The 26,493-nt window shown below is 34.2% G+C and overlaps 1 long non-coding RNA gene across 1 annotated transcript; it reads left to right on the forward strand.

The window, feature by feature from the left end:
* Positions 1 to 1,225: 1,225 nt before the first annotated feature.
* On the forward strand, positions 1,226 to 20,225 carry LOC109169057. Its single transcript, XR_002052166.1, has 3 exons — positions 1,226 to 1,238; positions 18,561 to 18,566; positions 20,132 to 20,225. It is a non-coding gene; the product is annotated as an uncharacterized LOC109169057 (long non-coding RNA).
* Positions 20,226 to 26,493: the final 6,268 nt, after the last annotated feature.

Raw genomic sequence — 26,493 nt, forward strand, 5'->3', positions numbered from 1 at the left:
TTTTCAAAATTATAAATATTTAATAAAGTATTTACCATTATGGGGATGTAGTATTTACCATTATGTGGATGTAGCTCAGATAGTAGAGAGCTCGCTTAGCATGTGAGAGGTACGAGGATTTCTCTGCATTTCCAATTGTCAATGTTAGATTTCTCTGCATTTCTAATTTTCTATATTATTTGCAAGCTTTACACAAGTGCAAATTTGTTACAAAAATGTCGAGTGTTTAATCAAATTGTATAATATTATAATTTTCAAATGCTTTTTGCTTTCTAAATTAGTGATATTTAAAAAATCATTTTTTATTATGGGGATGTAGCTTATATGGTAGAGCGCTCGCTTCGCATGTGAGAGGTACAGGGATTGAAACCCCACATCTCCAATAAATTTGTCATGAAAATGTTGATTTCGAATCAAATCGTATAATATTATTATTTTTAAATGCTTTTTGTTTTCTCAATTACAGATACTTAATGAAGCAATTCGCATATTATGGGGATGTAGTTTAGATGGTATAGCACTTTCTTAGCATGTGAGAGGTCCGTGGATTGATATGCCGCATCTCCAATTGCTTAAATGTAATTTGAAAGCTTAACAATTTTTTAAATTATAAAAGCTTTTTGTTTTCTAAATTATAGATATTTAATAATACACGGTTCGAAAATGTTACCATTACGGGGATGTAGCTCAGATGGTTGAGCGCTCGCTAAGCATGTGAGAGGTACGGAGATTTCCCTGCATTTCCAATTCTCTATGTTATTTGCAAGCTTTACACTAGTGCAAATTTGTTACAAAAATGTCGAGTGTTTAATCAAATTGTATAATATTTAAATTTTCAAATGCTTTTTGCTTTCTAGATTAGAGATATTTTAAAAAAAAAAATTCATTATGGGGATGTAGCTCATATGGTAGAGTGCTCGCTTTACATGCAAGAGGTATGGGGAACAATACCTTGCATTTCCAGTTGCACGAAAATATTGAGTTTTGAATAAAATCCTATACTATTTTAATTTTCAAAGTTGAGTGTCGAATCGAATCGTATAATATTATTATGTTTAAATGCTTTTTGTTTTCTAAATTATAGATGTTTAATGAAGTAATTTACATTATGGGGATGTAGCTCAGATGGTAGAGCGCTCGCTTAGCATGCAAGAGGTACGGGGATCGATACCTTTCATCTCTAATTGATAACTATGTAATTTGCAAGCTTTACATAAGTGCAAAATTTGTTACAAAAAGTCGAGTGTGAATCAAATTGTATACGATATTCGATACCCTACATCTCCAATTCTAATACCGAAAAAATCAAATCGTACAACTTTTTGAATTTTTTAAGTGCTTTTTGTTTTCTAAATTATAAATATTTAATAAAGTATTTACCATTATGGGGATGTAGTATTTACCATTATGTGGATGTAGCTCAGATAGTAGAGAGCTCGCTTAGCATGTGAGAGGTACGGGGATTTCTCTGCATTTCCAATTGTCAATGTTAGATTTCTCTGCATTTCTAATTTTCTATATTATTTGCAAGCTTTACACAAGTGCAAATTTGTTACAAAAATGTCGAGTGTTTAATCAAATTGTATAATATTATAATTTTCAAATGCTTTTTGCTTTCTAAATTAGTGATATTTAAAAAATCATTTTTTATTATGGGGATGTAGCTCATATGGTAGAGCGCTCGCTTCGCATGTGAGAGGTACAGGGATTGAAACCCCGCATCTCCAATAAATTCGTCATGAAAATGTTGATTTCGAATCAAATCGTATAATATTATTATTTTTAAATGCTTTTTGTTTTCTAAATTACAGATACTTAATGAAGCAATTCGCATATTATGGGGATGTAGCTTAGATGGTATAGCACTTGCTTAGCATGTGAGAGGTCCGTGGATTGATACGCCGCATCTCCAATTGCTTAAATGTAATTTGAAAGCTTAACAATTTTTTAAATTATAAAAGCTTTTTGTTTTCTAAATTATAGATATTTAGTAATACACGGTTCGAAAATGTTACCATTACGGGGATGTAGCTCAGATGGTTGAGCGCTCGCTAAGCATGTGAGAGGTACGGAGATTTCCCTGCATTTCCAATTCTCTATGTTATTTGCAAGCTTTACACTAGTGCAAATTTGTTACAAAAATGTCGAGTGTTTAATCAAATTGTATAATATTTAAATTTTCAAATGCTTTTTGCTTTCTAGATTAGAGATATTTTTTAAAAAAAATTCATTATGGGGATGTAGCTCATATGGTAGAGTGCTCGCTTTACATGCAAGAGGTATGGGGATCAATACCTTGCATTTCCAGTTGCACGAAAATATTGAGTTTTGAATAAAATCCTATACTATTTTAATTTTCAAAGTTGAGTGTCGAATCGAATCGTATAATATTATTATGTTTAAATGCTTTTTGTTTTCTAAATTATAGATGTTTAATGAAGTAATTTACATTATGGGGATGTAGCTCATATGGTAGAGCGCTCGCTTAGCATGTGAGAGGTACGGGGATCGATACCTTGCATCTCTAATTGATGACTAAATGTAATTTGCAAGCTTTACATAAGTGCAAAATTTGTTACAAAAATGTCGAGTGTGAATCAAATTGTATACGATAATCGATACCCTACATCTCCAATTTTAGTACCGAAAAAATCAAATCGTACAACTTTTTGAATTTTTTAAGTGCTTTTTGTTTTCTAAATTATAAATATTTAATAAAGTATTTACCATTATGGGGATGTAGTATTTACCATTATGTGGATGTAGCTCAGATAGTAGAGAGCTCGCTTAGCATGTGAGAGGTACGGGGATTTCTCTGCATTTCCAATTGTCAATGTTAGATTTCTCTGCATTTCTAATTTTCTATATTATTTGCAAGCTTTACACAAGTGCAAATTTGTTACAAAAATGTCGAGTGTTTAATCAAATTGTATAATATTATAATTTTCAAATGCTTTTTGCTTTCTAAATTAGTGATATTTAAAAAATCATTTTTTATTATGGGGATGTAGCTCATATGGTAGAGCGCTCGCTTCGCATGTGAGAGGTACAGGGATTGAAACCCCGCATCTCCAATAAATTTGTCATGAAAATGTTGATTTCGAATCAAATCGTATAATATTATTATTTTTAAATGCTTTTTGATTTCTAAATTACAGATACTTAATGAAGTAATTCGCATATTATGGGGATGTAGCTCAGATGGTATAGCACTTGCTTAGCATGCGAGAGGTACGTGGATTGATACTCCGCATCTCTAATTGCCTAAATGTAATTTGCAAGTTTAACATGAGTGAAAATTTGTTATAAAAATGTGCAGTGTTAAATCAAATCGTATAATTTTTTAAATTATAAATGCTTTTTGTTTTCTAAATTATAGATATTTAATAATACACGGTTCGAAAATGTCGAGTGTGAAATCAAATCGTATAAATTTTTGAATTATAAATGCTTTTTGTTTTCTAAATTATAGATATTTAATAAAGTATTTAACATTACGGGGATGTAGCTCAGATGGTAGAGCGCTCGCTAAGCATGTGAGAGGTACGGGGATTTTCCTGCATTTCCAATTGTCTATGTTATTTGCAAGCTTTACACTAGTGCAAATCTGTTACAAAAATGTCGAGTGTTTAATAGAATTGTATAATATTTAAATTTTCAAATGTTTTTTGCTTTCTAGATTAGAGATATTTATTTAAATAGAAATCACTATGGGGATGTAGCTCATATGGTAGAACGCTCGCTTTGCATGTGAGAGGGTGGGGATCAATATCCTGCATTTCCAGTTGCACGAAAATATTGATTTTTGAATAAAATCTATACTATTTTAATTTTCAAAGTTGAGTGTCGAATCGTATAATATTATTATGTTTAAATGCTTTTTGTTTTCTAAATTATAGATGTTTAATAAAGTAATTTTTTTTTAATTACAAAGGAAGGGGGATACCCATACAAACTATGCCTACAACGAGGCTTAAAACCTAGACTTCCCACATAAGGGAGCAATCTGATGCCAATGGACCACAACACACTTTTTAATGAAGTAATTTGCATTATGGGGATGTAGCTCAGATGGTAGAGCGCTTGCTTAGCATGCGAGAGGTACGGGGATCGCTCCAACTGATGACTATGTAATTTGCAAGCTCATAAGTGTAAAATAATCGATACCCAGCTATACATAAGTGCAAAATTTGTTACAAAAATGCTGAGTGTTGAATCGAATTGTATACGATAATCGATACCCTACACCTCCAATTCTAATACCGAAAAAATCAAATCCTACAACTTTTTGAATTTTAAGTGCTTTTTGTTTTCTAATACCGAAAAAAATTTTATTATGGGGATGTAGCTCAGATAGTAGAGAGCTCGCTTAGCATGTGAAAGGTACGGGGATTTCCCTGCATTTCCAATTATATTTATTTTTTTTTTATCTTTTTCAATAATAATATATACACATTATATTGGAACTATATGTTAGTTATTTCATAAAATATAAATATCAAATTTATTAAAATGTTAGTTTTACATTATTTTTATTATTATTATTTACAATAATATGAATATCTAAAATAGAAATAAATCTAAGATTTTAATATAAAGTATTAATATCGGGTACATTTTTTTGCGCATCGCGCATAGAAAACACTAGTGTATATAATAAGGAGTGTAAGACTAGAATAATGGGCTTTTATTATATGAGTGAAATTAGTATAGATATAATAATATTCAATAGTTATGCTGTGCAACCGAATGCACCATGCGCATGGTGCATACGATGCAAAACGACGTCGTTTGACTAAAAACGCGCGTTCCATTTAAAAAAAAAAAAAAACAAATTCAGGTTCGATTCTCGGCAATAGCATTATTGTGGATATATAGTTATGAATTTCTGGATATATAGTTATGAATTTATGGATATTTAGTTCATTCATTGTTGATATTTAGTTCATTCATTGTAGATATTTACTTCATTCATTCACTGTGGATATATAGTTATGAATTTATGGATATATAGTTATGAATTTCTGGATATTTAGTTCATTCATTGTGGATATTTAGTTCAATCATTGTGGATAGTTAGTTCATTCATTGGGGATATTTAGTTCATTCATTGGGGATATGTAGTTCATTCATTGTGAATTTTTACTTCATTCATTCACTGTGGATATATAGTTATGAATTTGTGGATATATAGTTATGAATTTATGGATATATAGTTATGAATTTATGGATATATAAAAATGTTATTGCCGGGAATCGAACCTGATTTCTTTTTTTAAGTGGGACGCGCATTTTTTAACCAAAACGACGTCGTTTTGCATCGTATGCACCATGCGCACGGTGCATTCGGTTGCACAGCATAATTTGCGAATAATATTTACATGGGCTTGGGCTAGAGGAATTAAATAGATTTTACACAAGGAATATATAATGAAGTCCATACCGAGGATCCAATTATTTATACATACATACATACATACATACATACATATATATATATATATATATATATATATATATATATATATATATATATATATATATATATATATATATATATATATATATCCTTTATATAATAAAGCTATATGGTTTGGGAAATAATTAATGTTACAATTAATGCCACAACATCTTTTATTATATAAAAAAAAAAGCATAACATTTAAAAAATAAAAAAGCTATATATTATATAATAATATAAAAAATATACTTTTGAAAAATAAAATAGCTATATATTATATAATCATATAAAAAATGTGTTCAATTAGAGTTTAAATTTACACATACAAAATTTGAAATTTACTTTCCAAATGTAATTATCTTAATTATTATTTGTATTGTGAAAATTATAATATAGATGAAATACAATTAAGAATAAATCAATGTAATTATGTAAATTATCTCTATAAGTTTATTTGAATATGCACATAATTAGAGATTATATTAACCATACAAAATTATAATTTTAATTTAATTTTAATTTTAATTGTAATTTTGTATTCTATAAAAATAATAAATACTTGACCAATGGTAGCTAAAAAATATTATTATATTAAATAATTTAAAATATTTTAGTTTTTATATTTTTTATTTATATTTATAATAACATAATTATATATATATATATATATATATATATATATATATATATATATATATATATATATATATATATATATATATATATATATATATATATATATATAGAATTAGGTTCTGGTGCGGTTAAGGTGCCCAGGTGCGGTTGTGCGGTTTAATTTGGGTCATTCATCTCGCTTAAATCAACGTCCAGGATTACCAAAATTTAAAAAAAAAAAAATGCAGTGGCAATTTTGTAATTTTTGCATCTAGGTCAAAATTAAGGTGAACGGATCTGTGATTAATATGCGTGAGTTTTGTATATAAGATGCGTGAGGTTTGTGCGTAAGGTGCGTGAGGTTTGTGCTTAATGTGCGTGGGGTTGTGCTTAATGTGAGTAGTTGTTAAAACTTAAAGTCTGTGAGTTAATAATTAAAGTGCGTGGGTTTTGTGCTTAATGTGCATGAAGTTGTGGTTAATGTGCGTGGGTTTTGTACTTAGTGTGCGTGAGTTTGTGCTTAATGTCAATAGTTGTTGAAATTTAAAGTCAGTGAGTTATAATTTAAAGTGCGTGTGTTTTGTGCTTAATGTGCGTGAGGTTGTGCTTAATGTGTGTGGGTTTTGTACTTAATGTGCGTGAGTTTGTGCTTAAGATCTAACACTTAAGGTGCATCTTATGCTTCTTTCTTCGAGACAAGCGTTTTTTTTTTTAATTTTCATTGATTTGAGCCGTTGATCTAAATTTGATCAACGGCTCAGATCTAACCGCACAACCGCACGGGAAGCTATACCCGCACCTGAACCCCTCCATATATATATATATATATATATATATATATATATATATATATATATATATATATATATATATATATATATATATATATAAGACTTAGAAATATTTGGGTTCAAGATAAATGCTAGGCTAGGATTATTTTAGATAGAAGAATTGTGCTTTTAAATGAAAGAATTAATTCCATCCTTAGAAAAATAATCATAGGAGTTAATTCGGGAATTGGGATCATTTTCAGGGTGTCACAGGCGACCACCCCGTCTTTCTATTTTTATTTTTTTTAATTTCTTTTTTTTAATTTATTATTAAAATTTATTTTTAAAAAAAATCAACTCAGCTGCCACGTAAGCAGGTAACCTGCTATTAGGTGAAATTGCATACATTTGGAGTGTTCAGTAGCTTTATTGCATTTTTTTTTTAAAGTTTAATGGCCTAATTACATTTTCAGGTTACGTTCTTTGACAAATTTGAACTTTATTCCTAACTATTTTAATCTCAATTTTTTTTATTATTGCAATATACATCCCTAACTCTTCAAACAAGTTCAGTTTTAGTATCTAGAGCAAGAAGACTATCAAACACTATTAAAATTGTACTTAGTATATATATATATATATATATATATATATATATATATATATATTATTACTTTTTAATATTTCTTCTTTAATTATATTTTTTTTAGTCTCGATATTTCAACTGTAAAATAAAAAATATGATTTTAAATGAGTTGTGCAAGGAAATATGGAAGATAGATATGTCACAATTAAAAAGGAAAATTTTATGAAAGAAGGTTGTTAATTTTATATTTTGCATATTAAATATCAAAATTAACAATGTTATAAAGAACAAACATAATAAAATTTTAAAATAAACATATATTAAGTAAAATTTTAAAAGAGTTTAATAGTTTTGTTATTTTAAGGGTATGAAATGTAACTTTTTTGAAGAATTAGAGATGTACATTGCAACGGTAAAAGGTTAGAGACTAAGACAGTTAGTAAAGAACAATTGATGATGAATTATATTAAATTTAAATAATATATCATTAAAATTAAAATTAAAATTTGATACTATTACTTTGAAAACTGAAAAGTGAAATTACAAATTTAATAATGTTAAAGAAGTGAAATTTAAAAATAATAAATTTTAATCCAAAGTTACGGTGTTGCTTTGCTTTGGGAAATAAAGTAGTAACTAGTAAATAAAGAAGAAAATTAAATCGGTCAAAGGGACATTTTAGGTGTTGTCGTACTAAATCAATCTCTCGAGAAAATGAGGGCTCTAATAGAATTAGATTGTACCAGGATTATGTGGTCTAATGGTACTCGGGTTGGACTTTCATTTGGAAGATTATGAGTTCGAGCCTCAGTAGAGGCGTTATTGGTTCTTTGTATTTCAGCAGGTTGAGAAAGTATATGAACAGATATTACAATGTAATAGGACCAGTAACTTTCAAAAAAAAAAAAAAAAAAAGATTGTAATTTCAATCCTCCTTAGGGCCTTTTGACGCCCCCACCCCCTTCCCAAAAAAGAGGGGAAATAAGTGGGAGGAGAATAGAGTAATCGCCAAGCAAAAGCTACAAATATCTACTAAGGATGAAATACCTTGGCGTCTTGCATGCTGCTCACTTATGTTTATTCTTTTAGCAACAACTGACTTAACGATATGGGTTTTCTCTTCAATGTCACAACCTTTTCAATGGTAAAAAATCTCCCAAAAAAATCAGAAACCTTCCATGTAGGTGTTCTTAAAACAATGATAGTGACAATAAAATAATTGAACCATTTAATTAATTAGATTGTTTCATTAAGAATCAATTTGGAAACTTATAAAATAATTAATAGAATTGATTTTTTGATTTTTCAGTGGTTGTCTATCCAAAGAAAATGAAGTAAATGAAAAATACCTCTTCTAGTTAAAGAAAGAAATTAAAAAAAAAAATTGGTAAAAAATGTATTTGATATTTTTATTTGAAAAACATTTTTTGACAACCTCTCAAGCTTAGGTATCTCTCTCCCTCTCTATGAGTGGTGTTAAATGATCAAGCTGGCATACCATTTGCTTTGGACCGGGCCGAGCAAACTCAGTTAAAATCAAGGTTAGGTTGGGTTTGTTGGATTTTAGCTTTAAAATGACATTAGAGTGACTATTTTGTGGTACAAATATATGTGAGGTCCATTTTTAATTTGGGTATGATCAAAGTGGATCCGTACTCTTCGTAATGAGGCGAACAAATTGATATATTGTACGCTCAAAACGGATAATAGGTGAATGAAAAAATTGATTCTCAAATTAGACCCATTTGAGTTGGAAATGAAGGTGGAAAGGCTTTGTAAAAAGAAGGAAAAATTATAATATATGCCCCTCACAAATATGTCAATTATAAATGTCACACTTGAATTATTAGTGATGTAAATGTTGTCCCTCAATTTTCAAAACATGACATATATTGCCCCTCCCATAATAGGAAGAACGAGAAACATTACTGTCGGCGGAAGGAGAACAAACGAAGAAAGAAAAATGGACAACAAAAACTGTGGTCCTCGAAAAGAAAAAACGATGGTAACCACATTTACACCACTAATAATTCAGGAGAGGAGCAATATATGTCACATTTTGAAAATTGAGGGGAAACATTTACACCACTAATAATTCAGGGGTGACATTGATAATTGACATATTTGTGAGGGGCATAAATTATAATTTTCCCTAAAAAGAACTTATTTCACATTGGTTTAGAAAGTGGGTTTGCACCACTATATGTCTATATATACAAGAGTCTTTTAGAAGGATGTTGAATTGTATAGCATATGAACTCTCTCTTGCGCGCAGGGGGGTGCAAATCAAATCCCAAACTAAGCCTGAAAAGACTTGACTCATGTACACAGTCACAAATATCGTGCGAAAAATTGCCCAGCCTTGCGGGCTAAGTTGTGCAAATTTTCGTATATTTTTTCCAACTCAGAGCCACTATCCGAGTAGTAAAACTTTGTTTACCATTCAGACTTGACTATTCGGCCGAGTAGTTACCATATGGATGTTGAATATTCAGTTGCCCATTTGTAACCTTCAGGCAACTATTCGTGGATACTGCTCGAACTACTGTTCGTGGGTACTGCTCAAAGTACTATTCAGAGTACCATTCAAGCAATATTAATTTTGATCCTTAGGAATTAATTCCAATTTAATTTTGAGAATTAAACTCCAGATTAAATTTGCACGTTATGAGGTTACATATTTAATTGATTTATTTCAGATGTTAATGCCAGGTGTTAATGCTATTAATTTCCATATCTCCTATATAAGCTTTGGTCGTTGGGCAGATTGTTTTGCTGGCTGATTTTTCACCTGGAAAACTTTGGTTTTCTCTCTACCTCTCTCAACTCTTTTCTTACAAAAAAATTCTACCCACACTTCCGCTAAAAAGATGAAGTGCTCGCATGTTGTTCTTGTTCGCCGGACTATATGTTTGAGTGCCTAAAGAATATAGTCACAATCCGTTTTATCCATGGAGACTGACGCTACAACGCTCCTAGCACCCTCGGGAGGTAGCGAATCGATTTTAAAGAAAGTATGTATTACATACAATTCAAAATTCTCTTCTTTCTTGTTTTTTTCGTTGGGTTTAAATATCATATTTTGAGAAAACCTATTCAAAACTTGGTTTCGTACCAGGTTGTTGTTGGAATTAATTTTTCTAAAATTAAATTTCATTTTTGTGAAAATATATATTTTTGGTAAATCGACTTATTCACCACCAACAATCTTAAAATCGATTCTTTTGGTGAATAAGTTGATGGCATCCACCTTTGTTGTAAGTGGAAGTGTGAGTTTTGTTCATGGTGCACATTCAAATGGTCGGAGCGGCAACGACGTTGCACATTTCAAAACCGCATTGAACTTTAATTCATAGACCGATGGTGGCATCCAAGGGTATAACCCTATGGAGCAGGTGCCTTAGATGGTACCATGTGCATTGGTCGAAAAACCGTGAAAATTCAAAGAGTTGAATTTCAAAGGGTGGCAACATAAATTGTTGTTCACCCTAGTGATTCTCAGCATGTCATGGTTCTTGACCGAGATGGTTATTAGTGGAAAGGAACATGAATCTAACGCTAAAACCGTTAGTAAAGTGAGGTTTGGAAATATTTTGTTTTCCTATGCCTAAACTATGTTTTAAATGGCTTGTGTGACTCGTTGTGGGAATTTTTGGACTTGAAGTATAAAAGAGAAGACACTAATTAAGGCAAAGAAATTTGTCATTAATCGATTCCTTGAATACAAGAGATGGTGGATTCCAGGTTCGTCTTGAGTCAAGTTGACAAAGGAATGATTGTGACTAAAGCCTTTCAAGTAGAATCTGGTATTCACTTGATGCATTTGGGAAGAAATGACTTCAAAAATTATGAGAAGCAATTCCATGGAAAATGCTTCAATTGTGGCAATATAGGCCACAAGTCGGCTGATCATAAAGCACCTAAGAAGAAGAATATTAATTATCAACCTAATGTTGTGTTGGACAATCGACATGAGTCCGAAATCATCCTCTCAGTAATGGTGACGGAGGTAAACCTTGTTGGTTCGAACCAAACAGAATGGTTCATTGGTACTGGTGCGACCCGACATATGTGTTCCAACCGTGAGTTGTATACTACATTTGAGACAACTAATGGTGAGCAGGTATGGATGTGGAGTTCTACTCAATCTGCTGTGGAAGGCATAAGCAAAGTGGTTCTTAGGATGACCTCTAGGAAAGTGCTGACTCTGAACAACGTTTTGTCGTATTGGAGCTACGGAAGAACTTAGTTTCTGGTTCATTGTTGAACAAGCTAAGAATGGCTTCCAGTTAGTGTTTGACTCAAACAAGGTTGTTTTGTCAAAATCAGGAATGTACGTAGGCAAGGGTTATGTACTACATGGGCTTTTTAAGCTCGATTTAATAACCATAATTAATAATAGTGTTATTAATTCTGCCTACTTGCTTGAGTCTTCATGTTTGTGGCATGATAGATTGGGTCATGTTAATTTTAATTCTATACGTAGATTAATTAACTTGGACGATATTCCTGCATTTCAAATTAAAGTTAAAGATAAGCACAAATGTGAAATTTGTGTTGAGGCAAATCAAACGGAAATTCCTTTTAAATCCATTGAAAGGAAAACAGAACCACTTGAACTAATCCATAGTGATGTATGTGATTTCAGATCAATACAATCACGCAGTGGTAATAAATATTTTATTGCATTTATCGATGATAGCACATGATACTGCTGTGTGTATTTGCTTAAGAGCAAAGACGAAGCCATTGATAAATTCATTCTTTATAAGAATGAAGTGGAAAACCATCATTGAGGGATTGAGAAGGTTATAAGTGATCGAGGTGGTGAGTGAAAAGCACCTATTGGTGACTTCTACACTTGTGTTTGTATTCTACATGAGCGCATGACACCTTACGCACCTTAATTGAACAATGTTGCCGAACACAAAAATCGTACATTAAAAGACATGATAAATGCGATGTTGATAAGTTCGTATCTACTTCAAAGTATGTGGGGTGAGACAGTTCTGACAAACAATTATGTTTTAAATAAGGTTCCCTGCAAGAAGCTCAATAAGACTCTTTATGAGTTATGAGCTGTGAAAAGGTAGGAAACCTTCCTACCAATACCTGAAAGTGTGGGGGTGTTTTGTCAAAGTATTGATGCCAACAACTAAGAAAATAAAGATATGACCTAAAATGGTGGACTGTATCTTTATTGGCTATGCACATAACAGTAGCGCATACCAGTTCTTAGTACACGAGTCCCATAATCAAAACGTACATAAGAACACGATAATTGAATTGACAAATGCATCGTTCTTTGAAGATGTATTTCTGTGTAGGTTTAGTGAGAGACCTAGTACGTCGAAACAAACACTCGACGAGGCTATGGATAATGAAAGTGGAAGCTCTGAAAGAGAACCCGAGCTTGAAGCTAGACGTAGCAAGCAAGCTAGGATTAAAAAATCCTTTGGTCTAGATTTTCTGACATACATTGTTGGTTTTAGAACTTTTGGGAAGCCCACCGGGGATCCAACACAATCGTAAAGTCGGTGAATCACCGGGAAATAGAATAGAAAAATAAGTAGAAAAAGAATGGATGCAATGATTTTTACGTGGAAACTGAAAGGTGAAAACCACAAGCCTTTTTGGGCGATGCCAAGCCAAGAATTTCACTATTTTGTAGGTATTTGTACATGCTGTGATGCTATTTTATACATTGAGATAGAGCTTTTTGTTGAGAGAGGAATGGAGTCTTCTTCATGTGAATGAATATGGAGACTTCTTGTTGAGAGGAAGAGTGATATAGGAAGAGTCTTCCTCCTTGAGAAAGAATAATCCCCCTTTCCTCTTCATTCTTGTCTTCTTTTATAGTAGGGGAGTGAGTGATGTAGACTTCCTACCGTTAGTGGCTATTGATGGGTGGTAAATGGGGTAATAAATAGGTTTTAATAGGATAATTAAAGGGTAATTGTTGATAGTTATTATGGGAATAATGGGTAGATGTTTTTAGTATAGGGAAAAATGGGTAGCTGGTAGGAATTTTATTTAGGCTTTATGGATAGTTTTAATAAGGTTTAATGGGTGATAATGGGGTAATAATTAGGTGGTTTGATCGGGTTTAGGTGGTCCAACCAGGTTTAGGCAGTCCAATCGAGTTCTTATGCTGGGTATCCATCATACAAGTTAGAGTGTGATGCGCATATTCTAACTTGTTTACTATAAAATGAATCGAATTTTTTGACATGTTTGTTAGAAAACGAGCCTTGAACGTATGTAGAAGTTGTGACTTCTACGGAGAGACCAATGTGGAAAGAGGCTATAAAAATTGAAATAGATTATATTTTAGAGAATCATACTTGGGAACTGGTTGATTTTCCTCTAGGTAGTAAACCCTTGGGATCCAAATGGGTCTTTAGAAGGAAGATAAAACCTGATGGTTCCATTGAGAAGTATAAGGCAAGGCTTGTAATTCAAGGTTACAGGCAATGCGAGGGCCACAATTACTTCGATACGTATTCTCCGGTGATGAGAATAAATTCCATAAGGATGATACATGGCATAGCCGCATTCTGGATGTTGGTTTGCTAACTTTTGGACGGTCTACCGAGGGTCCAACACAACCAGAAAAGATGGTAGACCGCTGGAAAATAAAATATAAAAAATAAATAGAAATAAGAATTGACACAAGAATTTTAATGTGGAAACCGAAAGGTAAAAATCACAGGTCTTTTAGGGCGGTGCCAAGCCAAAATTTCACTATTCGTAGGTAATTTGTACATATAGCATTGTGTATGGATGAAGCTTTGGTCTTTCTAGAGTGATGGAGCTTTCCTGTCATAAAAAATGGTGTCCGCCCCCCCCCCCCCCCCCTCCCCCCCTTTTGTGGTTCTTGACTCATTCTTATATAATAGAAGGGAGGGTGGTGTACATGGTGAGTGGGATTATCCTCTAAAAATAGAGTGTTTATGGGTAATTGAATATGTAATAAATAGGTGGTTTACTGGGTTATAAAAGATGGGTGATAATGGGAAAATGATGGGTTAATGAAAAATTAGTAAGTTAATTAATGGGTAATAGTGGGGTAGTAAAGGGTATTTATTTTGGGGGTTATGAAGGGTGTTAGGTGTTTTAGCTTAGGGAGCTAAAAACTGATCGGTTTGTTACTAGATGGTCTGACCGGGTTCCCATGCTAGGTATCCATCAGCGGAATTTGGAAGTTCATCAAATGAATATAAAAACAACTTTCTTGAATGACAAGTTAGATGAATAAATCTATAGGGAACAACCTGAGGGTTTTGTAGTTCTATGCCAAGAGAAGACAATCTGTAAATTGGTTAAATCGTATATGGGTTAAAACAAGCGTCTAAGCAGTGACATGAGAAGTGTAACACCCCTAATTTCACAGATATTTAAAACCTATAAAATAAAGGCTAATTTCTTATTAATTCCCAAACAGAGCATAACTAGACATAGTAGTCGGGGTGTTATGCCACATCTGAGCTGGAGAACTCAAATGCATAGGCTAAACTAACTAACAAGGCATAAGCCATGACTAAAGCCCAAATACAAATCAAGGCACGCAGGCCTGTCCCATCCAGTCTAGAACTATCTAACTAAGTCCACGGGTCCACTAGCGCGCTCCGAAGCAACTCACGGTTCCTGAAAAGCATTCGGTATAACAACCGTCAGCGAATAATGCTGATAACCCACTCCAACGCGTTAAGTACAATATAGGTAGATATAAGAAACTCATTTTGAAACTGGAATACATATATACTTACGAAACTCTAATTTAAATCCGAGAACAGACTCAATCAAGCAATAACAAATGCATTCAATACAATTAAACATAAACATAAAGGTTCTAGCATGCATCCTAAGGTCACAAGACTACACAATACCAACCATATGAATACCCAATTATCATCACAGTCAAACAATCAACAATAAGACACGTATTGGTGTACACACACATATGGTGGTGCCGCAGGACCATTCACATGACCCGAACCTTGAGTTCCATTGCCAAGGGGTCAGTGCATATAACTCTGACATGGCCCTGCAGCACTTTAACTTGTACCGCAGCACAAGGAGAACCAAACGATTAATCGCAACCAATCAATGAACCGCAGCTCATTTATATCATAAATGTTTGATCGCAACCAAACTATGGACCGTAGCCCTATTATCATATATGTCTGATCGCAACCAGACTATGGACCGCAGCCCTATATATATATATATATATATATATATATATATATATATATATATATATATATATATATATATATATATAGCCAACCGATCGCAACCGGTCGGGTTAATACCTGGTTGTTCTCAACCAACCAGATAGTCATTATAGCCAATTGATCGCAACCAATTGGGTTATCATGCACAACAACATAGAAGTCAAACAACATGCAACCCACATTAACACATAACAAGGGGGGAATCATCGGGGAACACATAACCCAACATAACTTATTCATAAAAAACGACATTAACCCACCCACGACACTCCTACGGGATCATACAACTACCTCCTAGGCCAACGGGATACCAATTCAACTCGCATGCAATACACAAGACTCTTTTATCCTACGAATGGTACCCGATACATCAACTAGACTCACACACGATAAACGGGATACAACGGAACACGGGGAAACATCAAACGGGGAAAAACACCACGAACCACGCCGGGATTCCAGCGGGTAGGTGGCTCCTCCACCCGCCAGCGGCGAGTACTATTCCAGCGAGTGGCCGGCAGGCAACCCACCGTCCGCCGGCTGCCCGCTGGAATAGTAGAGGCGGGCAGCGGGTAGGTGGAGGGAGGTCAGTCTCCCACCTACCCCCCACTGATACATAGGCAACTTTATGGTCCCGGGATCCCTCGTGGAACCCGAAACCATGTCCAAACACATTCAAACACATAATGACAACACCACGTATTCAATTAATGGAATTAAACCAAGAATCACACCAAATACACCCTAACACGAACCCTAAACATGCCAAGACTCCACACCCGATCATGCAAAATCCCATCCAAACATACCAAGAATAACATAATACGAAATCCACGTTATTACCCTAGGTCTCTAGACATACTCAAAATACAAGATCATTCATATAACTTATCATAGTATCAAGAACATCAAGAATATCACATAAGCATCAAGATTAACATATAAACATCAAGATTATCACATAAACACAATATAAACCCTAGGCAAAGCTCTATCAAGACTCAAGCACAAAATCATATATCAAAGGAGCCAATGAATAAGATATAGCGAGGAAAATAGGTTTTGTTGAGACATGGGTTACCTCTTAGCCTTAATCAATATCCTTGGCTACTAAGGTTCTCTCTCTAAGATTCTTTTTCCGATCATCCTTCCTAGGCTAGTTGGTGGGGAATTCCTTGGCTGGGGTTCTTGTGGGTGATTTCATGTGAGGGAAAGGGAGATGAAGGGTTCTACTTGCTTCTTAATCTCATATTTATATGTCTAAGAGGAACCTATTCAAGGCCTGAGTAATAAGGCCTGCTTTCTCCTATTCCCTATGGGTTTAAGGTTCCTTGTTCAAGTAAGGGTCCACGATCCATTGTGGGCCGCCTAAGTTAATTAAGGGGATTATAATTGGATTGACCCCCTTTTTAACGGTATTAATTAGCGGGATTAATTTAATAACTAATTCGGATTTGAAGGTCGTAACACGGGGTGTTACAAGAAGTTTGACCATGCGATGTTAACCAATGGGTTGAAGATAAACGAAAGTGACAAGTGTGTCTATGTAAAGAAAACGATAAGACAATTTTCTCATTCTTTGTTTATACGTGGATGATATACTCATCGTGGGTAGTAACAATTAAATGATCAAATCCACCAAGAACGTGTTAAATTTGAGATTTGACATGAAGGATATGGGTTTGGCAGATTTAATCTTTGGGATTAAAATCGTAAGACCGGATGGTCTCGTGTTAAGCCAATCTCATTATATTGATAAAATCCTTGCAAAGTTTAACAAGGATGATTATCAAGTGACTAGGACATCATTAGATACGAACGTACATTTGTCCAAAAATCCTAGAGAGTGTATTTCTCAAGTAGAATACGCTAGGATTATTAGAAGTTTGATGTATCTAATGAGCTGCACTAGGCTGTATATTGTCTTTGCGGTTAGCAAACTCAGTAGATATACAAGTAACCCCAGTGATACACATTTGAGGGCAATAGTGAGAGTTATGAGATACTTAATGTATACTCATGACTAGGGACTGCACTTTTTGAGATATCCTGATGTACTTGAAGAGTATAGTGACACTAACTAGATATTCGATATAAAGGACTCTAAGTCCACAAGTGGCTACGTGTTTATGTTAGTCGATGCATCCGTTTCTTTGAAATCCTCAAAACAAACCGTGATAGCCAGATCTACGATGAAATCTGAACTAATAGCCTTAGACAAATGTTGCAAAGAGGCTAAATGACTTCACCATTTCGTTGAGGATATTCTTTGTTGGGATAAACCTATACCTCTAATATGTATGCATTGCGATAGTCAAGCTGCAATTGGCAGGGTATAGGGTACTAGGTATAATGGTAAGTCTAGACATATACGTCATAGACATAATATCATTAAATAACTTCTCACAACGGGTGTTATCTTTGTTGACTACGTAAGGTCAAAGGATAATATAGCAAATCCGCTAACCAAAGGGTTGAGCAAAGAGGTTGTTGAGAAGTTGGCACGAGGAATGAGTTTAAAGCCCTTAGAATAAAAATTTTGTAGTGGACACCCAACCTAGCTGACACTTAGGTTCAATGATACAACTAAATTATAGAACAAAGCGTGTCATTGTGGAGGGTTTGGACTCCCTACCATTCCTCGTTAGAATAGTGACTCTCGCACGAGATTAGCACGTTGATGCTTTAATAATTCGAATGTCGATTGACAAGTGTGAGTATACAGGATACTCGAAAAAGAATTACCTATGTGAGAGAGAAGTGGAGTTGCTTCAAAGGAGAATTGATTGGGCTCAATTCTTTATGTTATTATTTTATTTCTTACAAATTGTCTATTATAGTTTTGCCATAAAACACTATATTAATGATATAAAGTATTATATATAAAGTTTAAAGTATTGATTATATATGCAATTATGTTATGTTATTAATTTTTTTTTTTTTTTGTAAATTGTTTATTACAACTTTACTATAAAGTACTACATTTATTATACAAAATATTATATAAGACTTAAAATATTGATAATAACTTCAATTATGCTATGACACATTTTTATTAGATTTGACCCGTCTCCCAAGAAATCAACTCTAATAATAAAGTTTGAATTTTGAAGTAATATATTTTATTAAATAAACTAAAATACACACTCCCTGCAACCACCTTGTGCTCAGATGGCACCTCTATGGCTCCCCTTGAGGGAAGGTCCCAGGATTGAACCTCGATTGTGGGGTATTGACTCTTTAGGCTGGGCTGCAACAGAAAGAGAAAGAGAAAGTATATAGAAAGTATATAACAGATACTACCTCTTAATAGAGTCAATAGTACTGAAAAAAAACACAGATTTACATTTCTATTTTGCTCCTTGTAATAGAGTCAATAGTACTAAAAAAAAAAAAAAAAAAACACACACTCCCACCCATATTTAATATGAGTCATTGATTTACATTTCTATTTCGAGCAAAATAACCAAGGGGAATTGAGTTAGATACACTCCCACCCATATTTAATATAAGTCATTGATTTACATTTCTATTTGGAGCAAAGGAACCAAGGGGAATGGAGTTGTAAAAAAAAAAGTTTCTTATTTTTGTTCACAAATTTTAAAATTTTCCCATATATATATATATATATATATATATATATATATATATATATATATATATATATATATATATATATATATATAATATTATATAGATGGGAAAAGAACCAAGGGGAATTGAGTTAGATGGGAAATAATATATATATATATATATATATATATATATATATATATATATATATATAATATTATATAGATGGGAAAAGAACCAAGGGGAATTGAGTTAGATGGGAAAATTTTAAAATTTGTGAACAAAAATAAGAAACTTTTTTTTTTTTACAACAACTCTAAGAATTAAGAAAAAATTGAGAAACAAGTTTTTGGTATTAACCAGAACAAAAACTTATTTCGGAAAAGTTTTTTTTTAGGAAAAAGTAAAAATAAGCTATCGAACTACTTAGAAAATCGTAATTAAGACACCGAATTAAAAGATGCTTCAAAATCATTCACAAATTCAGAAAAAAAAGTAGCAATTAACATTTTTAATAGGTAAACTTTCAATTTTTGCTTACTAGCTTGCCATGTGTTTTGTTTTTATAGTATTATTACCAACCTGGAAGGCTAGGTGACCTCGCCGGCCTTACTTTCCTTCTTTTCTTGGCAAAGAAGTCTATTACTGGAGGCGGCGCCAATGACAAAATCAGCTTCGGTTAGAGAGCCATAGTGACTACCCCATCCATGCCATACTTTCTTGGCCTTCCTCTCTTATTCTCCTTTGCGGTGGTAGTAACCTTTGCTCCAACCACCATGCCCAACAGAGGTGAGACTCCCATGTGAGTTACCATCGCCTGATCCGGCAACTTCATTTGAATTCTCTGTGGTTCTTGGAGCCACATGGTAATCTAAGGGAGCATTAGATTACACGATTTTCCTCTCAACTTTTCTTCAAAAACCCATGCTTCTTTCTCAACTTCAAACTCCAAAAATCAGCCTAGACTTCTTTAAAATATGGACACACAAAAAATCTGAAAAAATAAAAGCCCAATTTGAAACTTAAAAATCAAAATTACATATAATTTTTTTTTACTGTATTGCATCTGCACTCTCATCATCTGCTTCTCTACAGACTAACTTACCAGTCTTGAATGTCGCATACAGCTTCATTCTGATGTCATCTTACCAGGTGGCTACAACATGTTTGCAGTCATGGGTTCATCTTCAAAACCTATCCATGTTTTCAAAAAGCCAAGTTACTAGTGTGAGTGGGTTATTGCATAATGGTTTGTTGGTTGCTACAGATTAAAGACTGTTTACAACCAGTTTGGGAGTGTTAGTAGTTATTGTCGCAGTAGACCACAACGCAGTCTTCAGAGCATAGAGAGAGCGAGAGGTGGGAAAAATATAATAGTTGGATACATCTAACTGGAGACCATGGTTTTTGGTTATCCACTGTCTGGAATGATTCTCTGGCCAGCGACTAACGACAAATGTGTTTGATGTTTTACCCGGAAAAAAGTAACAAACATCTCCCGGTATCACTGCCTTCTTCCAGGATGGACGACGACGACAATAACAACGAAAAAATAACAATAACGACAATGACAACAATGACAACGATAACAACAACAACAATAACAACAATAGTAATAATATAAAAATAACTAATGACAATGACAACAACGACAACGATAACAACAACAACAATAACAACAATAGTAATAATATAAAAATAACTAATGGCAATCTAGTCAGCAAAAATTGAAATTTTACCTGCTAAAAATGTTAGTTGTTACTTTTTTCAGGATGCATGGATAATATTCGAGCTTTTTTTAGTTTACTGGCTTAATTGTTACTCCCTCCGTCCCATTTTGTTTGTCTAGTTCAATTAATGAGATTTGACTAAATTTATTTTTAATTCAAATTTTCATAATATTAAGTTTAGTAATAGTATATAAAATTTATATATTTAGAAACTATATTAAAATTTAAAAGTATTATTAAACACAAAAAATTAAATTTAAAAATAATTAAGAATTACTAAAGAAAATAAGCAATGAAGAAAGAGTTGGTTTGACCAATAAATAGTAAACAAGACATGTAAAAAGTGACAGAGATAGTATTTCCCAAATAGTTTGATGGCTTATTTGTACCTTTTTCTTTTTTTTTCTTGTTTTTTTTTTTGTTAATTATTAGATTACTCCATACGCAATTGCAAAATACGTTTTAGGGTATATTTATGCATACCTAAGAACATTTTAGTATTATGACTCTGTAATTGTGTTAGACTAGCACTCTTCTCCTACTCTTGTATTTATATTATGTACAGTTCTTTGTCAATGATAATTCTAGACTTTTAGTTCTCATATGGTATCGGTAGTTTCAGGTTTCTCTATGGACTGTTTTCGAGACCGTTGCTTAACTTCCTGCGGTGGCTAACAATTTGTTATCTACTGCACATCACTTTGTTTAAATCAAACTTACTACCCAAAATTATATGTTTTGGAAGACTTAGTTAATTCCTTTCCTACGTACACAGAATATGTTAGATTTTATTGATGGATACATACCCTGTCCAACCGTGGTGGTGACGTCTGGCGATGCTGTTGCGGCTTTGGGATAAATGGTTTCACCGGCGACCATCTTTCGTGATGCATGGATTCAACAGGATCAAGGAATCCTTTCCATGTTAATTTCCTCTTTGTCTGAAGAGGTTATGCACCTTGCTGTTTGGTTGTCTGTTGAGAGAAGCCTTGGTCTTTTATACGTATTCTGGTACTCTATTTACTCGGCTAACTTCAAGCATTGCAATAAGGAGAAGATTCTATTGCTGATTGTCTTGGTCGTGCGCAAGTTCTTGTTGAGGATCTTGCGCTAGTTGGTCGTCCGATTTCCCTGGATGATCAAAATTTATACGTGTTCCGTGGACTGCGGCTGGAATTTCGGTTATTGGTAGCGACTCTAACAAAAGGAGAACCGGTCATGCTGAGTGAACTTGCTGCTCTTTTTATCGCCTAGGAATTTATTTGTGCTGATGATGTGGGTGTTGCTATTGGTTCAACAGCTCCGACGGCGATGAATGCTCAACGTGGAGGGCAGTCAGGCGATCGCGGTTCATCCTCATCGCAACAGCGAGGTGGCAGTTCACGTGGTAGTAGGTGGCAGCGCGGAGATCGAGGTCGAGGGCAGCGAGCTTGGTCGTATGTTTCGCAATGCCAGATATGCAACAATCAAAGGTCACACGACCGCGACATGCTATCAGCAGTATAATCAGGATCTCGGACCTCAGGCTCATATGGTTTATCGTGCTGATGATGTTGGTTCTGTTGGTCCACATAATTGGTTTCTTGATACTGGTGCTACTAACCATCCTACGCCGATGTCCTCTACAGCAAATTATAATGGTCCTGACAGGCTCCAGGTTGGAAACAATTCAGGTTTGCCTATTGTTGGTGTTGGTCATGATAACTTTACCACTAAGTCTCGTTCTTTTAAATTGTCTGATGTGTTACATGTTCTTAGTCTTTTTGCCTCATTATTATCTGTTCAACCTTTTGCTAGTGATAATAAGTCTTTTTTGAGTTTCACCTCCATTTTTTTCTTGTGAAGGATCTTATAACCAAAGCAGTGTTATATAAAGGTCGTACCTCTAGCGGTCTTTACACTTGGCCCTTATCACACTCAAATTATGTTGAGTTTGTTGTTGCTCGAACTTCCCTTTGATCTGGCATAATCGACTAAGACATCCATATCATCATGTTTTGAGTCATATTTTGAAATTTTGTTCTGTTGATTCGTCTAGTAGTAATGTTAGTTTGTCTCTTTGTTCGTTTTGTCAACTTGAAAAATCCTCGTGATTTCCTCTACAACGTGTTTTGTCATCTAGTTATCATGTTTTAGATTTGATATATACTGATATTTGGGGCCTATTACTTCGTCCAATAGCTATCATTACTTTGTTCTATTTAATTTGTGATGATTACACCCGTTTCACTTGTTTTTTTCCTATGCGTGCCAAAAATGATCTGTATGATATTTTTGCATGTTTTCATGTCATGGTAGAACGATCTTTCTCATGCAAAATAAAGTTCATTGAATCTGATTTAGGGGGAGAATATAAAAAGTTACATTCCGCTCTCTCTAAACTTTTTATTGTTCATCGCCAGTCTTATGCCTATACTCATGAACATAATAGCCGGGTTGAGAAAAAACATAGGCATGTTGTAGAGACTAGACTTGCTTTAATGGTTCAAGCATCGGTTCCTACTGTTTTTTGGGACTATGCTTTTGAGACCGCGGTCAATCTTATCAACAAGATGCCAACTCCAGTTTTGGGTAATTCTAGTCCTCATTATATGATTCATCGTTCTCACCCTTCCTATTTGTTTCTACGGGTCTTTGGTTGCTTGTGTTTTCCTTTTGCTACGTCCTTATACTCGTAACAAATTAGAGTTTCGGTCGTCACCCTATGTGTTCTTAGGATATCTTGACTCATTCCGTGATTATCGTTGCATGGACCTGAACACTAAAAACGCATGCGAGATTTGATGAATCTGTTTATCCCTTTGCATCACCTAAATCTGAACAGGAAAATGCTGCTACTTCTAAAAATGTTGCTCTGTAGAGTATTGTTCAAATGTCTGCTGCTACGCTGCAAAAATCACACCCGCCAACCACTGTCGTTGCGCTTGTTGTCCAGAATACATCTAATACCTAGTCTGAATCTACCTCCCAATCTGTATCCGCCGCTGCAGGTTGTCCGACAGTGGGTGTGACGGGTTCCACATCATCATAGCAACCATGTAATGTGCCTCAACGATCGAGTCGTACACATCGCATGAGTACTCGTAGCATGGCTCGTTTGCACACAAATCCGACTGCTCTTGTGTCTCAAGTTTGTCCTCCGGAACCCACATGTTATTCTTAGGTTGTTGTGTATCCACAGTGGCGTGAGGCAACGGATCTTGAATTTAATGTGTTGCTTCATAACAACACTCGGCGCTTGGTTCCAGCTCAGACATGTATGAATATTGTTGGTTGCAAGTGGGTTTTCCGTATTAAACGTAATGTAGATGGGACAATTGAACGTCACAAAGCTAGGCTTGTGGCAAAGGGTTTTAATCAAGTTGATGGTCAACAATTTTTCGAGACTTTTAGTTCGGTTGTCAAACCAACAATAGTCCGATTACTTCTTTTCCTTTCTATTTCTCATGATTGGACTATTAGGCAACTTGATATTCATAATACTTTTTTGAATGGTAATCTAGCTGAAAATGTTTATATGTGTCAGCCTCCGGGCTATGAGGACAAGAATTTTCCTAATCATGTCTATTTGTTGCAGTGTTCTTTGTATGGCCTTAAGCAGACACCTCGAGCATGGTTTAATCGATTGCATGAGTTTTTAGTCTCTGTTGAGTTTAGTCTATTTAAAACAAATGTTTCTCTATTAATATATTCTAGTAATGGTGTGCAGCTTTATGTTTTAGTATATGTGGATGACATATTAGTAATGGGCACAGACTAAACCCGTGTGACAGTACTAATCTAAAAAATGACTACTGTATTTAAAGTACGTGATATGGGACCTCCATCTTTTTTTTTTCTTGGCATTGAAACTGTTTCACATCAAAATGGTTTGCTTCTTTCTCATTAATGGTACATGTGTGATATTCTGAAACAAGCAGGTATGGTGGATTGCAAGGCTCTGTCAACGCCAGCCTCATTGGATAAAACTAATGAGGAGTTTAAGACTCCTTATGCAGATCCAACTCAGTATCGCAGTCTGGTTGGAGCATTACAATATCTTACAATTACTCATTCTGACCTTTCTTTTGCAATGAATAAGCTATGTCAACATATGCAGTCTCCCACTACAGCACACTGGAGCATGCTTAAACGTGTTCTTAGATATGTAAAAGGTACGATGCATTATGGTTTGTATCTTTGTAAATCTTTTTCAGCACCAATACATGCATATTCTGATTTGTATTCTGATTTGGACTGGGCTGGCAATCCGATTGATCGAAAATCAACAAGTGGGTTCGCTGTATTTTTTGGGAACAACTTGGTATCCTAGGCTTGTAAGAAACAACGCAATATGGCTCGATCCTCAATAGAAGTTGAGTATAAAGCCATAGATGATGTGTCTGCAGAAGTTACAAGGCTAGTATCTCTTCTTAAGGAGTTACGTGTGTCATTTGAGGCACCGCCCAAGCTTTGGTGTGATAATTTGGATGCTACTTATCTATGTTCAAATCCTGTGTTTCATGCTCGCACAAAGCACGTAAAAATTGATTACTACTTCGTTCGTGATAAAGTTGCTAAATGAGAAGTTCAAGTTAATTTCATCTCAATCAAGGATCAACTAGCAAATATAGTTACCAAGTCACTCCCAACCAAGCGGTTCACGTTTTTAAGAGACAAACTCAATGTTGTGGGCTATCAACCTTGAGTTTGAGAGGAAGTATTAGGACTAATTATGTTAAACTAGGATTTTCTCCTACTCTTATATTTATATTTTGTACAGTTCTTTGTCAATGATAATTCCAAACTTTCAGTTCTCATCTTCAGTGTGTGTGGTGTATACATATGCCTATACGCCACACGCAATTCCAAAATGTATTTCTATGTTTGTTCAATCCTTTTCGTCTCTCTCGATCTCCATTGCCACCCCAACCTCCACCATCAATGGCGGAGATTTTGGTTTTACCTACGAATTGAAAAGTCATGAAGTTTAATCTCTTGATTTTGGGTTTGAGTTGTTATCTAAGAAATTGAGCTGATAAGTGATGATGTTGAAATATTCGAAAATTTCCCGGTCTCCAAGTTATTGAAAGTAAAGTTTCTGGCAACTCAAGTTATTGGAAGTTAGGTAGATTTGGGATAAGTGCTTCTCCGAAGGGTTTGGATTATAGGAGGTGAGAGAGTTTTTGAGGGAAAAACAGGCTAGTTTTCGTGGGGTGATGGAGAAAGAACAAAGTTTTCAAATGACTATGGAAAAACAAAAGAGTTTCAAAGGACTATGGAAAAGCAGAAAAACTTTAGCATATATAGCAATGGAGAGAGAGGCAGCTGAGCTGTGGTGGTGAGAGGAAATGGGGGAAGGATTCACCTGGGAAACGAGGTGATATATAATTGATTATTCAATGGATGATTATTCTGAGTATAACTTATAAAAAAATTAATCCAAAAAAAAAAAACAAAAAAAAAAAAAAAAAAAACAAAAACAAAAAAAACAACTTTTGCTAAATATGTTTTCAGTTTGATCAACACCAAAAAGATA

Source organism: Ipomoea nil, unplaced genomic scaffold (assembly GCF_001879475.1).
Source record: "Ipomoea nil cultivar Tokyo-kokei standard unplaced genomic scaffold, Asagao_1.1 scaffold3245, whole genome shotgun sequence".
In the NCBI taxonomy this organism is placed as follows: domain Eukaryota; kingdom Viridiplantae; phylum Streptophyta; class Magnoliopsida; order Solanales; family Convolvulaceae; genus Ipomoea; species Ipomoea nil.